Source organism: Octopus sinensis, linkage group LG1, assembly GCF_006345805.1.
Source record: "Octopus sinensis linkage group LG1, ASM634580v1, whole genome shotgun sequence".
NCBI classification, from domain to species: Eukaryota; Metazoa; Mollusca; class Cephalopoda; order Octopoda; family Octopodidae; genus Octopus; species Octopus sinensis.
This window is the reverse complement of record NC_042997.1, coordinates 90,577,718-90,583,521: the sequence shown is the minus strand read 5'-3', so window position 1 is coordinate 90,583,521 and position 5,804 is coordinate 90,577,718.

Below are 5,804 nucleotides of genomic sequence, written 5' to 3'. Positions count from 1 at the left end.
ACAACAAAAATAATCCTTTCTACGATAGGCACAAGGCCTGAAATTTTAGCGGAGGGTGGGGGTAGTTGATTTCATCAACCCCAGTGCGTAGCTGGTATTTATTTTATCGACCCTGAAAAGATGAAAGGCAATGTCAGCCGCGGCGGAATTTGAACTGAGAACATAAAGACGGACGAAATGTCGGTAAGCAATTTGCCCGGCGTGCTAACGATACTTATTTCTTTATTGCCCACAAGGGGCTAAACACAGAGGGGACAAACAAGGACAGACAAAGGGATTAAGTCGATTACATCGACCCCAGTGCGTAAATGGTACTTAATTTATCGATCCTGAAAAGATGAAAGGCAATGTCAGCCGCGGCGGAATTTCAACTGAGATCGTAAAGACGGACGAAATGTCGGTAAGCATTTTGCCCGGCGTGCTAACGATTCTGCCAGATCGTCGCCCTCAATAAGAACAAGAACAAAAAAAGCAAAGACGACAGTGACGACATTAACAACACTAGCAATCACACACGCACACAAAAAAGAAAAAAAGAAAAAGAACCAAATCGTAAAAAAAGAATTTATAAACCGTAAGTAGAGTTATAGCTACAACAATAACGGAAAACAATGAACGTTAGCATCACCGTCAACAACGTCGTCGTCCTCCTCCCCCTCCTTCCCTCCTTCTTCTCTTCCAACAACAACAAGGACAACAAACAAGGACTGCTACATCTAAGACCAGAATTTCCGAAGCACAAGCATTCGTGCTCATCTAATGACCTGCGGTCGTTGAGCAGGTGCCATGAGTCCAAGTCCACCCCAGGCTATGTGTATTCACACATCCTATTCTGAGTACGACACAAGAGGGGACAAAGTGAGAAGGAACTTATTTCTTGTTTCTTTACTACCCACAAGGGGCCAAACACAGAGAGGACAAACAAGGACAGACAAACGGATTAAGTCGATTATATCGACTCCAGTGCGTAACTGGTACTTATTTAATCGACCCCGAAAGGATGAAAGGCAAAGTCGACCTCGGCGGAATTTGAACTCAGAACGTAGCGGCAGACGAAATACCGCTAAGCATTTCGCCCGGCGTGCTAACGATTCTGCCAGCTCGCCGCCTTGAAGGAACTTATTTCTGTGAATGGACAGGTTTCATGTCCTTTCGGCTGTTTGTGGTTGTTACCTCAAGCATTTCTTTATTGAGTATTTTATCTATATTCCCCCAGGAATCGCCCATTCCCTTGGTATATTTTGTTTACAGTTTGTTATAAGTTTCTTGCATTATTCTTATAACTTTTATACGAGCTCGGGTTGTTACGTGGGGTGTGTGATATAGTCATTGTGAGTAATATTTGTGTATCACTGTATATGTTTCATTAAGTCCTTGTTTGTATATATGGCTGTGTTGTTGATGTTGGTTTGTGTTTGTTCGGTTTCGAGATAGGATTCTTGTAGTTGGAGCGGATTGAGTTGTGTTTTCGTTTGTTGTTTGTAATATTGATGGCGTTTCTAGCGTTGGAGATATTCGTGGTTATGTTGGGGCGCGAGTGTGATTGTTACGCAGTTTCAGTGTCTGCTCAATGTCTGGTTGATTGGTGCCAGTGGAATCCCTTTAAATTGTGGTAATAGTACCTGCTGCTGCTGATGTGGAGTGTGTTTCTCTTGTTTGTTCCTTTCGTATCCGCCTTTCTTATCAGCTAATCCCAAATGGTTCCGTCATATATCCAAAATGGCATTCCAATCATTCACTAACACTAAAGAGCAGAGTGTTCTTAAGAAGACCCCAGCACGCAGGAAGAAATCTCCCCCGCACCTGATGGGGTGTAGATGGCTACTAAACTGAAGGCATGGCTTCGCTGCTGGCCATGTTCAGTCCAACCAACCAGCCAGCCAACCAACCAACCAACCAACCAACCAACCAACCAACCAACCAACCAACAAGCCAACCAACTTGCCTTCTAGGTCCAAGATGTCTTGTAACGTAAGACCTAGACCTTTCCAGAAGAACATAGCGACTCCACCTCCCGATCCCTATTAACTTGGAGAAATGAATGGAATTTGTGGACGCGTCGTAGCCATCAAAAATCATGGCCTCGCTGATAATCACCACATATATCTAATGACCTGAAGGCGATGAGAAGGTGGAATTGTTTCTAGTGTGAACATGTGCATATAGTCTATTCTGAGTAAGACCCTGTATGACAAAAGGACGAAAGGGAGAAGGACCACTTACGTTATTCCTGTGGAAGGACAGCTATCCCGTTCTTTCAGATAGCTGCAGTTGTTTTCACGGGTAAGTCGTCGTATAGTCATTTGGCCGAATTCTTAGCGCCTTGGACAAAAAGGCTTACCGACATTGCTTCTTTTTTTTTATGTTCTGCGTTCAAATTCCACCGAGGTCGACTGTCTTTCATCCTTTCGGGTCGATAAAATGAGTACCAGTTGAACTCTGTAGTCGATGTAATCGACTTCCGTTCGCTTCAAAATTGCTGATCTTATACTAAAAAGAGAAAGAATATTCCTCCAGAAATCTATTCTGTCGAGGTATTTGCTTTAAAATATTGAATTGTTTTAAAATAGCGCAACAATATTCTAGATAGTTTTTCAAATATTGTATTCCATTGATCATTTTTACGTGTGTCGGAATGCTATTTGTTGTTTTGATGTGCGTAATTGCCCGTTGATGCATGCAATTCATAAGTTTTTTTTGCCCGTGTTTGTGGCCGTGAATTTAATGATTTCTATCTTTTGCTCTTCTTGGGTGTATCTTTCGAGCTTTTGGTATATCTGTATGCATGTATGCATGTATGTATATATATATATATATAAAGGAGCACTCCATCGGTTACGACGATGAGGGTCCCAGGTGATACGATCAACGGAACAGCCTGCTCGTGAAATTAACGTGCAAGTGACTGAGCAATCCACAGACACACGTATCCCTAACGTAGTTTTCAGGGAAATTCAGCGTTACACAAAGTGTAAATATATGTATATATGTATACATACATACATATCTATCTATCTATCTATCTATCTATCTATCTATCTATCTATCTATCTATCTATCTATCTATCTATATCTATCTATCTATCTATCTCTCTCTATATATATATATTACATATATGTTTATATATATGCATATGTTTTATTTTATTTATTAATATATTATATGACGAAACGCACGCACCCCCTTAAGTAAGATTGTTCTTTATATCAAGTTTTGTTCTTGATATTAACTCTGACGCGCACTCTTAACCTTTCTGTCCCATCCCTTTCTCAGCCTTCATTCTTTGATTTCCTTTTCCTCTACTTAACTTGTCTCTCCTCTCTCTCATTCTTCACTCTCTCTCTCTCCCTCTTCATTCTTCATGGTTTCCTCGCAGCCATTCCCCTTCTTCTCTCCCTTTCTCTTGCTCCTCTCCCCCCCTTCCCGTCGTTCACCCGCGACGTGACTTCCGCTGCTGTCTCTCTGGCCTGGCCCTCTCAAGGTAATGGACGACATTCTTTTTGCTCCGCTCGTCGTTCATAAAAAATTCCGCGTTCGCAATACTTTTTTTCGTTCAGCGTTAACAGCCCTTCTTATCTTGTTTTTCCTTGTCCTGTCTTTTACTGTTTATAATTTGTACTGTCGTTACTGTCCTGTTTTTGTTACCATTTTTTACCCCTCTGCAAAAAGATCTCAGAATTTTAATTGATTTGCTTTTCGCAGGAAGGAAAGTTTCTTGTCGAAGATATGTCTCGCTTTTATCCTTCGAAACGTAGAGTAGATGAAACCATAGCAAATGAAGAAGGGGTTTTTTCTTTGTGTTAATTGTCCTGTACTCTATTTTTTGCTGTTTTAAAAAAAAATGTCCAGTTCCTTTGGTTTGTGTCTGTTTTCATTTCTCCTTGTGTTCGACGTCCTTTTGGTGTCTTGTACTCATATATGCGTGTATATGTACATGTAGAGGTAGGTACGTACATATATGTTTATATATATGCATATGTTTTATTTTATTTATTAATATATATATATATACATATATATGTATGTGTGTGTATGCGTGTGTGAATTAAATTGTGTTTGTAGTCTTGTTGTCTGAAGTGGTGTTGGTAGTCGTGGAGGTAATTTTAGTGCATCGTTGCTCAAAAGTGCAAATCCCTCTTTGATTGAATCCCCTAGTGTCTTTTGGTGGCACGATGTTACCAAATAGAATAGGGTCAGCTTGTAAAAGCTGACCCTACTCTATTGGGTAATTGTATTAGGTGTAATTTTCTATCATTAATTGTTTTACGTAAATTTTTTTACACGTTTCTATGTAAATTCTGAAAACTGATTTGTATCTCACCCGTTTGTGCTGTTCCTCTTTGTCATTGGGCACTTGTGGTCAATAGAGAAGCAATTATCATTGGTTTCTTCTGAATTTAGCTTCTGAGTTCAAATGCAACTGAGAACAGCTTTGTTTATTATCCTTCCGGGATCGATAAAATAAGTACCAGTTGAGCACTGGGGTCCATATAATCGACTTACTCCTTTCCCCAAAATTGCTGGCTTGTGCTAAAATGTGAAACCATTATTATTATTATTATTATTGTTATTATTATTATTATTATTATTATTATTATTATTATTATTATTATTATTATTATTATTATTAAGGCGGCGAGCTGGCAGAATCGTTGGTAGACGAAATGCTTAGCAATATCTCGCCCGTCGCTACGTTCTGAGTTCAAATTCCTCCGCGATCGACTTTGTTTTCCATTTTTTCGAGGTCGATAAATTAAGTAGCAGTGAAACACTGGGGTCGATGTTACCGACTCATCCCCGCCTCCAAAATGGCTGCCCTTGTGGCAAAATTTGAAACCTTTATTATTATTATTATTATTATTATTATTATTATTATTATTATTTTATTATTATTATTTTTAGTAGTAGTAGTAGTAGTAGTAGCAGTAGTAGCAGTAGTAGTAGTAGTAGTTGTACTAGTAGTAGAGGTAGTGTTTGTCGTAGTAGTAGTATCCTCTCTCTCATCCTCCTCCTCCTCCTCCTCCTCAATATAATCGTCATTATTATTACGATGGTTAACTGATAGAATCTTTAGAATACCGGACAATATATACTGTCGCTTTACATTCTAGGTTCAACACATGCTGAGATGAACTTTGCTTCCCATCCTTCTGGGGTCGATAAAATAAAGTACCAGTCAAGTATTGAGACCGATGTAATCGAATGTCCCTCTTCCCTCACATTTCTGATGTTGTGCTTATGTTACAAAGAATTTTTGTTAGTAGTAGTAGTAGTTGTAGTAGCAGCAGCAGCAGTGGCAGTAGCGGCAGTTGTAGTAGTAGTAGTAGTAGTGTGAAATTGATAGATTGCAACAGCGGCCTGAAAACTTCTCATAAACCCTAATTTTGCAAAATAAGAAAATAGCAAATAAATAAATAAATAAATAAAAACATAAAACAAAAGCAAATTTATTTCCCAATGTCTTTTACTTATTTATCTATACATTCTCCATACTTTTATTTATTTTTGTTTTCCATTTCTTTTACCCACTCCTCCCCAATTCTTTTCTTGCTTCGTTCGTCGCTCGCTGGCTCTTTTTGGCTCATCCGTTCGTTCCAGAAACAACCCACCGCACACCACGTTCATTCGCTGCAATGGCGATAAGGAGCTGTGTATTATCTTCATACAGATGTGACAAAGTAGCACATCTTGTGCCGCCGAAGGCATTGCAAACGTAAAAATCTAGCACGAAAGAGAAGTGTATTGTTAAATAAAAGGATTCGTGTCGGCAAATTACTCTTCTTTTTAGCCGCCGTTCCCTTTC